The sequence below is a fragment of the Hesperophylax consimilis genome, chromosome 19 (assembly GCF_061612785.1).
Source record: "Hesperophylax consimilis isolate HC1 chromosome 19, BYU_Hcon_1.0, whole genome shotgun sequence".
Classification (NCBI taxonomy): Eukaryota; Metazoa; Arthropoda; class Insecta; order Trichoptera; family Limnephilidae; genus Hesperophylax; species Hesperophylax consimilis.
This window is the reverse complement of record NC_142854.1, coordinates 28,979,304-28,992,533: the sequence shown is the minus strand read 5'-3', so window position 1 is coordinate 28,992,533 and position 13,230 is coordinate 28,979,304.

Here is a 13,230-nt window from a genome sequence, read left to right as displayed (position 1 = left end):
AATATAAACTGAAATACATGACTTAAAATTTTTAGATGCAAGCAATATACAACGCCATGTCGATGCGTTTTTTTGACAATAAATCCATAGAAAAATAACCAAAGATATATAAAATTAAGTGTTGCTAGTAAGCAATAATATCAATAACGTAAAATAACATGTTTATAATTTCAGTAATATTTCTTATTCAAACAGTTAGATTTAGGTTTATTATCACGAAAGGGGAGTTTTTATGTCGGGGGAGACGAAAAAATATGCATTTTATATTTTAATTTTGCTAACATTATTTCATTTACGTAAAGTATTCAGATACATTTTATTCACAATTTTATTAAAATGTTAGGCTTCATCATAAGAAACACAATTTTTTTTAATAGCATCGATATTATTAAGCAACTCTACTTTGCCTATGTACGAAGTCATTTGGAGTTTGCATCAGTTGATTGGTCTCCATTTTACAAAATCCACACAAACAAAATCGAAGCATTTAAAAACAAATTCATAAAATATCTTTGTTACAAGTCATTTGCAAGATTTAATAATTATGCAGAGGCAGCTTCATACTTTAAAATTGATTCACTGATTGTACGGAGGCATCATAAGGATGCACTATTCCTGTATTAAGCCCAGAGTTGATAAACAAGATTCCATTCAATGTACCTGCGCCTTCAACACGCTCTTGTGTCCTGTTCAAGGTTGATTAAAGCAAAACGAACTCTAAGCAGAATTCTTGCCTGAACAGACTATGCAATAATTACAAAAGCGTATTTCCAAGGTTGATATTTTCAGTTACGAACTTACCAAATAAAAGAGTTCCATAAAAGAATATTTCTCTGATGGTTTGTGAATAATGTATATGTCTCTATTGTTTATATCTCTATTATGATTTGATTTATATCTTCATCCTCTCTTCATGGCTATAAATGTATTGCTTTGTAAATTTTTCATTTTATATAATCTTTTGTTTTGCATACATTTTTTAATTCATATTCCTTTCTCACAAATTTAATTTACTTATTCCATATTATGCTGTCTCAGTAGAGGTAGTGTTACAAGGAGGAAATCCATAATTGGTTTTATTTTACTATATAATACTTATGTACAAACTGATAATCTTAACAGTGAATTTCCCGAAAATAAATAAATATTAACATTTTGTTGATGTTCTGTTTCAGGTAGCATTAATGTGGAGACTGTACCCATGGAAAAACCAGGACCCTGTGAAGAAGACGGTGGGGGAATTCCTTATACGGAAATAGACATAGACCTGCCTGATGTTAAAAAGGAATGCTTAGAGCACTCTGAAAGTATTACCGAGAGTGCAGGTAAAATGGATTTTTTTTCATCTGAATCAGTTTTAATAATTTTATCGTATCATTATAGATACCGACTTATTGAGCTTTATCTGTTATCTTTTCCAGGTGTGATAGTGGTCCCGAAGACACATACCGAAGTAAAACCTCTTTCATGTCTCCACTGTAACTTCTCCAGCTCAAGCAAATCACATTTAACAGTGCACTTACGCACGCATACTGGCAAAAAACCTTATTCCTGTTTCCATTGTAACTACTCCTGCTCACAAAAATCTTTTTTAAAGAGGCACTCATTCACCCATACTGGACAAAAACCGTATTCATGTCTCCATTGTAACTACTCTTGCTCGCGCAAGTCAGATTTATCGGTACACTTACGCACACATACTGGCGAAAAACCTTATTCATGTCTCCATTGTAACTACTCCTTCTCACACAAGTCAGCGTTAACAGTTCACTTGCGCACCCATACTGGTGAAAAACCTTTTTCATGTTCCCATTGTAACTACTCTTTCACAAGCAAATCACATTTAACACTGCACTTACGCACCCATACTGGCGAAAAACCCTATTCATGTTCCCATTGTAACTACTCCTGCTCACGAAAATATCTTTTAAACCGGCACTTATTCACTCATACTGGAGAAAAACCATATTCATGTGCCCATTGTAACTACTCCTGCTCACTGAAGTCAGTTTTAACGGTACACTTACGCACCCATACTGGAGAAAAACCTTATTCATGTTCCTACTGCACTTATTCGTGTTCTCAAAAGGGATATTTAAAAAGTCACATTCTGACCCATACTGGCGAAAAACCTTATTTATGTCCCCATTGTAACCAATCCTGCGTAAGCAAATCGCATTTAACGGTTCACTTACGCACTCATACTGGCGAAAAACCTTATTCATGTCACCATTGTAACCAATCCTGCGTAAGCAAATCGCATTTAACGGTGCACTTACGCACACATACTGGAGAAAAACCTTATTTATGTCTCCATTGTAAATACTCTTGCTCACGGAAGTCAGATTTAACGGTACACTTACGCACCCACACTGGAGAAAAACCTTATTCATGTTCCTACTGCAGCTATTCATGTACTCAAATGGGACATTTAAAACGTCACATTCTTAGCCATACTGGAGAAAAAACTTATTCGTGTCACCATTGTAACCACTCCTGTTCACGAAAGTCAATTTTAGCGGTACATTTACGCACACATACTAGACTGATTTAATTTTTTTAATTTTTTTTAAATTGCATAATAGGTAATGTATGTTTTATAATTAAGCACCTCTGTAAGTATCAAAGTTTCAACTTACAAATATTAATTTTGTTTTGAATAATAGAATTAGCGAAAACTAGAATCGCGCTTTTTTATATGATTTATTTTTATGGACGACATACACACAAGGCGTCATGAACACACTCCGAGTACAGTACAACCACGCATACAGAGCCCTATTTGGCCTCCCCTGGCGATGCAGCGCCTCACAGATGTTCACCGAAGGAAGGGTGCATGGGTTCGCTGCTTTGATGCGCCACAGAATAGCCGGGACGAGGCAGCGCTACCAGAGATCGGACAACACTCTTGTCCAGGCCGTTGCCCAGTGGCAGGGAGCGCCTCTACACCGGAGATGGAGAATTTCACTGAAGCCACCATAAAGACCTAATGTGCACATCAATGTATTGATTTTTTATTTATTATTTTTATTTTTATTTATTTCTTTATTCATTTTATTTTTATGTATTAACTTAAATGTAAACTTTTATGGCAGGCAGAGCATTGCACACACCGCTCTGTCCAGCTGAAATAAACATTATTATTATTATTATTATTATTATTATTATATACTCGGCTCTATTATGGCTCGTATTAAGTCTACCGCTGAGAATATTCTTGCTTTTGGCAATTTATGCGAAAAATCGTGGAGCTGTGCAAAAGGGTATTTGTCTGGGATCGTAGTCGCGTTCCAACGCCTGTAATCCCCAAAAGGGTGCCATTCTTCGTTGTGTTTCTTAACCATGTGCAATGGGCTCGCCCAACTACTCTTTGACGGCCGACACATTCCATGCTCTATAAGGAATTTAAATTATTTTTTAGCCGCTTCCAAAAGATTCTGTGCCAGCTTGCGGGCTCGATCTGTTACAGGCGGTCCCCTTGTTTCAATCACAAGTGTAACATTATGTTTACGAACATCTGGAGTCTTCATGTCGGGTGGTGTCAATGCAGGGTATTTATTTTTAAATGTCTCGGTATTTATCGATTAGCAGATAACGTCGAGAAGCCGGATGAGGGTCCTTGAGAATTCATTCCTCCAATCTGTAGTGGACTGGTCCGTTAATTTTGCGTTCTTCAGGTTGTATTTTTCGTGATCCTGCTTGACCTTGGGAGTACGGATACCTCAGCACCGGTGTCAATCAAAAATTTTTGTTGCCTTATGAGTTCATGGATGAAGAGACGACATGTATGTTGAGGACAATCGCACGTCCCTACTGCGGTTTTCCGTTGTTGGTTCCCGACTTGTTGCTATTAAAAGTACATGGTTTAATGCGATAGTACGATTTGTCAGCGAATTTTACATGATATTTTCAGTAGCCGTTTGAGGTATTGTTGGTGTATATTGGCCTACCGCATGACCTGGATCGAGGTAGTCGCGCGGAATTCGGGTACGGGTATTCTCGGCGTGTGCTGGGATTGTTGTTTTCATAATAGCTTTGAGCCTGTCCGTGACCATCTCTTCGAGTCGTTTTGAGTTGTTTGACTTCGAGAGTGAGTGACGCAATTTGCTCTTGCAAACTCTGGAGTACAGCACATACGTTTAAATCTACGTTCAGAATGTTTTCATTACGCTGTTCCTCGTCTACTGCTCCACATTGTGTTTTTGATATCCTTCCAAAATTATATCTGTTGCAGACGCAAGTTGTAACAGGTTGTCATCGGGTAGTGCGGTCAATATGGCCTGGACCTGTTGAGGTTGCCTTTGCAGCCGAAGTGTGAGCAGCGAGTTAATGCATGAGTCGGAGTAGTCCATACGGTTTCCTGTCATCGAGCTGTAGTCCGGTTAGAAGACGAGTGAGTAGGTTTTCTTCAGAATCTTGTAATCTCTCGATGAGTGCTGATTTGAGAACCGTAAATGGTGTTCAGGAGATATGGGAGATTGATACGAGTGACTGCAAGTTTGATGTTTTGATTTATTTGTGAGGACGATTTTTACCATTACGTAGAGCTCGGAAACGGTGGCAGTAAGATAGTAAGACTGGCAGTTTCGAACGCTAAAACCGGTATGAAGATTCGTCTTGTCGTGTTCGCTTGCGTTGAGTAGCGGATTTCTTCGCGCCAGTATTGCCATATGTGGGGAGAAATAAAGTAGTCCCACACCATGTTAACCCAACATAATGACAGATCAAAGTAAGTGTAAGTCAGTGTAAGTCATTCGAGTCCTGCTGCTGGTAAAACATCAACCTTACAACAAAATCGTATTTTGTGTTTACTATTTTTACTTTTTCGACATATGTAACTGTCACACTAAACCTTTTTAAATATACCTATATGTTATAAAATTTTATTTTTATGTTTTTCTATACGTAAATAACAGTGACCAACAAATTATGTATATTTGAACACAATTTATATATATACATATATTTAAAACTGTTGTTAACATGGTGTTTGTTTTATGCTGGGTGTAAGGTAGGTTTAAGTAGGTGGCTAATGTTATATGTTTCGTGAACACCTCACTGGGAGAACCTGTGCTGAGTTGTTAACGTGGTTATGATTAAGTGGTACAAGTTTTTTATGTGTATTGGTTTAATTTATCTTTTTTTTCCTTTTTTTATAGTTTTTGTACATTGATGTTTAAAAACAAGGAATGTATGTGTATATGTATATAAATAAACACATGTATATATACACTTACACATCCGAATTGATTCTGTTAACAGCAAGATTGCTCTCCCCACAGGCATGACCATTGGCAAGTTAGTTCTGCAGACCGGGAGATAAAATAGTCTATGTTGTCGGTGACGTAGATAACCATCGGGAACATAGAAATGAATGCTCTCCATGATGACCGAGTTTTCAAACCATCCACGAATCAGTCTAAAGAAATGTGTAGCAATGCGCACATCTCTCCTGACCCGTAGATAGTTCATTCCGAGCATACCCAAAAGAAAGTCAGTGGGATAGAGCCACGGGTAGTAGCCATACTCCCTCATGTAGAGAAATCTCAAGAATTTCTTCTGAACTCTCTCCAACATGAGAGAATACTTTACCTGGTGTGGACTCCAAATCACCGACCCACTTTCAAGTCTACTCCTTACTAAGGAATTAAATAAAACTATAAGCACCCGGTTATCTCTGAAATTCTTTGCAGTGCGTAGAACAAAGCCCAGAATTCTAAGTGAAGTGCTACATGCCGCCTCAATATGAGCATGAAATGTCAGTCTACTATCAAACATGATTCCAAGATCTTTCATTGTCGAGACACGTTTTAAACTTCGGGCGTCCATTGTATACCGGTAATACCAGGTATGACTCGCCCTAGTGAATGACAAAATTAAACATTTAGAAACATTAAACTCAATCCGATTTATTTTACTCCATTCAACAATTCTATTAATGTCTGACTGGAGTTGATTGCAGTCTTCTAAATTTAGTATTTCTAAGAAAAGTTTCAAGTCATCAGCAAAGAGAAAAAACCTAGAATGCAGAATTACTTCTGAAATATCGTTTATAAATATGGAAAAGAGGAGTGGGCCTAAATTACTGCCTTGGGGTACCCCCGATCGTACAAAGAAATGGTTGGATTGGAATAGTCCATGAGACACAAACTGTTTCCTGTCTGCAAGATAGCTAGCAAAAAAAGTAAGTAGTCTTATGGAGAATCCTATTGTAGCCAGTTTATTGAGTAAAACGTCGTGATTTACAGTATCGAAGGCCTTTGAAAAATCATTGTATGAACAATCTACTTGATGGCTTTTGTCTAATGATTTAGATACGTAATCCGTAAACACCAATAGGTTGATTTCTGTCGATCGACCTTTTCTAAATCCATGTTGTTCAGAAATTAGAAACGGTTCAACTTGTGGTAGTGCGAATTTATGAAGAATCGATTCGAACAATTTAGCCGGTGCAGATAGTATTGCTACCGGTCTGTAATTTTCCACAGAAATCTTTATGCCGCTTTTATAAATCGGACAAATTTTTGATATTTTCCACAACTCAGGAAATACACCAGTTTCTAGGGAAAGGTTAAATAAGAAGCTTAGTGGCAGTTTTAAAAACTCGGCACAACCTTTTAAGAAGAATACCGGAAGAAAATCTGGACCAAGTGAATGTGTATTTTTCAGTTTCCGAATTGAAGATTTTATATCCGATTCATCAATTTGACCAATATCGATATTTTGGGCTCCATTATGTCCGAACATTATGCGGTAAGCATTATTATATTGAATCCGAAGCCTTTCCAAGGTACGCTTTTTGAAATTGGCCCACAGCTCGCAAGTATACAAGGTAGTGCAGAAAGCTAAGAATAGCGTCCTTTTCACCTTCGGGCTGCAGAGTCTAAATCTTCTACTAAGCATGTTACTTTTTATGCTCAGTGCTCGCTTCTGCCTGTCGATGTCGTCGTCATCCGTTAAGTTGTTGGTGATGATATGCCCTAAATATTTCGTTGTTTCTACTATTATGAGAGGTTCTCCATTCAAAAATTCTGGGGGAATATTTTTTGGTCTTTCTCTGTATTTGACGACCAGCAGTGCTGTTTCATGTTTGTTTCGAGTGCATATTCTTCGCAGATCTTCAAGAGAATTCTTAGTCCCCTTATTGACGTTGCCATCAGCACCATATCGTCTGCGTAGCTCACGTTGTTGATGAATTGTCCTCCAATATGGCAGCCTACCCCAGCGTTATTTAACCTGTGAGTTAATTCATCCATATATATGTTGAACAGTACTGGGGACAAACAACCTCCTTGTCTGACCCCACTCTTTAAGAAAAAGGGTTCTGAGAAACCATCTTTCCATTTAACTAGGTTTTCTTGTTGACGGTGCCATGTGTCGAGAATTCGTACTACTTTCCATGGTAGGCCTCTTTCTTTTAGTTTGGTCCATAATAATGGATGGTAGACTCTGTCGAAGGCCTTACTAAGGTCCAGAAAGCATGCGTAAGTTGTTGTTTTTATTTTCCTGTAGTATTCCAGCGTCCGTTTTACGCAGAATATGGCTGAGTCTGTGGAGCATTCAGTTTTGAAACCCATCTGATTATCTTTCGTTTTCAATAAGGAAGTTGAGTCCATTTTTTTATTTTTTTTATCAATGTTCGCATTCAAACTTAAATACGAGTATTTTTTTTTTTTTTAAAGTTTGTTTTCATAGTTAAATTAATTCTCAAAGTTTGAATTTTATTAACCCCGCCAAAACGAGCGGAATCCGAGCGGTGAGAGGCGGGGTGTGAGTGTGACGTCATTCAAACTGTAAGAACCACGTCGCTAAAAAAATTTGTATGGAAAAAAATTTAATTCTTCAACAAGGAATTCCAGTAATTTTTTTACCAATGTTAACCGTCTTTTAGAATTGATGTTATTTAAAAAAAAAAAAAGAAAATTGATTAAGATTTCATAGATTAATATTTTAAGTTAGAATATTTGCTTTTCCCGCCCGGTACGGTATTTGTTGACGTGCCCCGCGCGAATTCAGGATCACCGCGCAGAAAGGTAAAGACCAAAAGTAAAATAACGGTTTACAGCCCAGTTCACTGTGAGACTTTTCTGGGCGGCCGGCGGCCCAAAGTGTATCACATGTTATGTGACATGTATAATAATAAAAACTTCTAAGTTATGCAATAAACAACATATTATTATAAAGCACTATACGAATATGTATCTTTAGAAATCCATTTCATATAATAATAACAACAAATACGTACATATATTTGACAACCCCAAATAAACGGTTGGCCTATACACCTCTCTCATCTAAACCGACCATCTCTCATGTAATAGAAAGAGATGCACCATAGGTGATCCGTTGTACGTACAAGTCACGACACATGTGACGTCAGAATTCTTTCGACCAATCGTGGAGCGTATTTAGTCTATTGCGTTTAACGTTTAACTAATTCTAAGAATAATAATATAGAAATATATTTATATATTTAGAATCGATATTTTTTGATCTACATGAACATATTTTTTATAAGTCAAAATATTTTTCACTCAACTTCCTTATTGGGGTCCGACTTGATCTAAGAGAACTCGTTCAAATATTCTGGCGGTGACGGTGGCGATGGATATCGGTCTGTAATTTTCCTGTAAAGTTATGTCTGTCAGTTTAGATTTTACTATCGGTATTATGATTGTCTTTGTCATGTCTTTGAGTAGATAACCACTCTTTATGATATCGGTGAACAATGTTGCCAGTAGTTTTAGAATCGCTACCCCTGCATGTTTGACGTGTTCGGTACTTAAGCCGTCATGTCATGCTGATTTTCCGGATTTCATGTTTTTGATGGCGGTTTTCACCATGTTTGCAGTGACTATAGGGTCAATGTCATCATAGACGTTCAAATGCGTTACGTTTGAGGAGATGGTCGGCGTGGTAGTCGCGAAATGTTTTTTGAAAATATTGGCAATCACTTCAGGATTTGTTTCTCCGTTTATGTTACACGAGACTTTGGAACGCATGTTCAACATTTTATTAGACTTATTCCAAAATGATTTGAAGTCCCGATTATCAAAGTCCGCTGCTATTTTATCCATCTGGAGTTGTGTCGAATTCTTTTGGCATTGTTTTAGAGCTGTTTTGAAGGCGGCACGCTTTGTCCTTCTATCCTCCGCGATGGGACCGTTCTGCGGTCTCCCATTATCAATCCAGGTGAGCATCGCTTGTCTTGATTTTTTGTATTTGTCTGCAAAAAATTCATTCCATCCGCAAATTTGCTTATATTTTGGTGTAGTAGTATTTCTAAATATACGAGTGGCACTGTATCGTAATGCTCGTACTATACATCCGTAGAGGTGTTTTATTTTGGCGCGTTCAGGGTTGCCACCGTCCTCACGAAATGTATTTTTTGGCTTGATTTTAGCTAGATAAGTTTGCGAACATGAGTTATAAATTCCGATATCACGTATATTTTTCGGATTCCATAATGCTGGATCCCTTGAAATAGATGAAAATACTTCCGATGTTACTATTCCATTCGTATTTAAAGTTAGTTCGAGGGGTCGGTGGTCAGTCCAATCAACATCGTAATGTATTTTCATCTCGATAATTTGTTTATAAATATTTTTCGTAGGTAACTAGACAGTGGTCTAACCACCTGGTAGTACTATGCGCGTCACTGACGTATGTGTAAGAATTCTCAGGTAAAATTTGTGTGTCGGCACAAATGTATTCGAATTCTTGACAAAAAGATTTTAGCTCTATTCCAAAGAGTGAGTCGGGATTAGCGTTGAAGTCTCCGATAGTAATTGAATTGATATAATCTTTGTCGTCAATGAGCGTTTGTAAGGAGGCCAGGCAGTTGGTAAACTCCTCAAAGTTGTTAGTTAAGCAAGTCGGCATATAGATCGTGAAGATGGTTAAGTTTTCAGTATTCAGACTCACCTCGATTCCGGCCATACGACAATTGTCCATCGGGTAACCCTTAAATTTTGCTTGTACGGCCGTACGGCCTACCTAGTAGGGGACCGTTAGCTATATTGACGGCAGAGGTGCCCAAGCTATTGAAATGCGGGTGAATATTGGACAAAAATTCAATCTCGGTTGGCAGTAGCCACGTTTCTTGGACTAGTATAATGTCATATGATTCGCAGAGATCGTGAATAAATTTTTCGGAGCTACGGACCGATCTGCAATTAATCGAAATAATTCTTAATTTATCGGTTGTCATTTTGATATTTGGTTGATGCACGCGATTCTATATATTTACGGAATACAATTCCTTCCGGCCATAGTTCTTCCACCAGGTATTTCGGCCCTTCAGTTGCTTTTACAGAAAGTTTAAAGGTGTTAAATGGCGTGGGACGGTAAGGCTTAATTTTTTCGATCTTGGTATTTTCGAGACCATTATCTGCAAGGTAGGTCTTTACGTCGTCCTCGGTAGTTTCCAATGTAAACCGTGAAATATAAATTGACGTAATTAAATCTGCCGACTTCAGTGTCGTTGAGGTTGCTTTTCCTCTCAAGTTACGTTTGGGTTTTCTAGTTACTAATGTAAATCCTCTCTCATCTTCCGCAGGAGGCCGAGGCCGCGGGCCGTGGTCGCGCGATACCTGTTTATTATTTTGTTTTAAAGCATGTGCAAAGTTCATTCCCGGCTGCACTGGACTATTTGGAGTGTGTTCGTTCATTATCTTTGTGTGCGTGGTTGACATTGCATTGCTAGAACCAGTCGATAAGCAGGATGCGCCGCCCGTCGGTATTTGCTTACTATCTGGAAATCGTGGCTTACCCTCAGTTAAGTGGTTAATAATTACTTCCGAATTCCCAGTTAAGTCACTTTGTTTGTTTGGGACCTGAATATTTGCAATTTGCTCTCTTATTAGTGCCAGTTCTTGTTTTATGTCTTCATTTTTTGTGGTTGATGAATCTTTTAGTTCGGTTTTTATATGAGTTATTTCCGTTTTCAGTGCATTGAGTTCCTTAAGGAGTTTGGACACATCTATGCTGTCGAAGTTGATGGGAGGCAATTTATGCAATTGTTTAGCAGCGAATACTGGTAGCTTATCAGGATCGGTCTCCTTCAATGCTCTCAGGATGTCCTGGAGGTCTCGGCTGATTCTGCCATCTCCTTTCCGCAAAGTACGTTTATCCGGAAGCTTTTCAAACAGGATAGTTTTCGCCTCCTTTATTTCCTCTTCAGAGTAAGTAGAGATGCATAATTGTGTAATTGCAATCTCATCCAGAGTGTCTGCCTTGTTTTGAATGAACGTAAGACACTCGTTTATAATTATATTACATGAGTTACACGACATAGCGATGCGATACGGTCTTCTGTCGCGACAATACTGATTAGATTTGCTTTTTGCTTGGTTTTATATGTCTAAAGGTTAATGTTATATTATTGCTTTACTATTCTTTATTTAGAATCTTCACAATATTTTTTTTACATAAACTATGTAAAATGGCTGACCGATCGCCCTCGATTTAGCAGGCCACTACAACCAGTCAAATGCAGTAGGTATATCTGTTAACAATACTACCAATAATTATTTCGTTAGCTTTCTAACTCAAAGGCCTCATAAACTATGTGTCGTATTGTATCATGTTACTGCTGCCACTACCTAGCATTTACATTATTTATTAACTAATTTAAGTCTGTATAACATAGGAGTAGGAATATTCTTATTTTTGTACTTTTTACTTGCTGTTATTATATGGATATGGTTATATGTATTTTTTCCATTATTTTTGTGAACTTGCAATCTTCAGAATATTACTTTTTTATGAACTATGTATGTAAAAGCCCAATGGGCGTTAAAAAAAAAAAAAAAATATATATATATATATATATATATATATATATATATATATAGGTCTCACAACATTTATTGCGTCCGTGCGTAAATCCGTCTTTGGGCGTCCAGCACTTCTAGTTCTTTTTTTAGATTGTTTTTGTGAATATTGCACTATGTTTTACTCACGATAATCGCTAATATCATATTTTTTTAATATTCATAATAATGCAGGTTTTGATGTTTATTACACTTTCATACATTTCTAGCGTCACGTACATACTCACGTCCGGGTGTATATTTTTTGTATATTGAAGGTTCCTTTTAATATAGGTTTCACGTCCGTTCACTCTAATTTAATTGTTACGTCTGCCGTATATTGCTGACTATTCTAATAAAGGTTTCACGTCCATACTGAATAATATATTCTTGCGTCCGAGTGTATATTATTTGTTTGTTACATGGCGTTTTGAAGATCGATTTAATTTTTACGTCTTCCGTATATAAGGCCCTTAAGACTCTTGGATTTGTTTTGAGAGTTTCAAAAGGTAAATTTAGGCCGTTGTTATGCCCCTTATATTATTAAACCCCTTAGGATTACATGACTTATTCTGATATGGGAGATATATTTCACCTTAAAAATTATCAATATAAATATTGTTTATTTTAATTCTTTTATATATCGAGACAAATAGACATCTATAATTTTTGCAATCTTTTGTTTATTTTGAATATCTACTTATGTGAGACTTCTTATCATTTTTACCAATGTATCTTATTTTATTATACGCTTTTGTTGTAACATTTTTTTTTTTTCATTCTATTTTGTTTTCTCTATTGTTTTAATTTTGAAGAATTTATAATAACTTCGATACTCAACTATTAAACTAGAATGTAAACGTCTATTAGGTGTAATAAATAAATTAACAAATAAATAAACAACACAAAATATTTCTTACTTTTTTAGTGAAGTTTTCACGTTCATAGTGAATTAATTAATTAATTACAGCATCTGTGGTTGAGAGATAAGACTCTCGACTCGCAATCCGAAGCCCGTAATCTGACGGTCAAACCCGGCGTGCGCAAATAATTTTTTATTTGTTTGTGTTATTTCACAATTAATACATTAAACATAATATAAAGTGTGTTTGCAGCACGTTCCAGAGTGAAATATACTCTCAGTATCGCCCTGGTGTGTGACCACCATTCCGAATGGAAACGTTATTTCTAAGCTTTTGCCGTGTTTGGTGACCAGATATAAATAGCCAGGTACTTTTCTACATTTCTCTTCCTCATCTTCTTCCCCTCCCCAATACCTTCACCCTAGTACTCAGATTGGGGATGCCACAGTCTCGCTGTTCCAGACGGGAGCGGTTGAGACTCTTGTGCGGTATATAAAAAATATATGTATATATATTTATGTTTTATTTTTTTGACATCCAGAAACACACCAGAC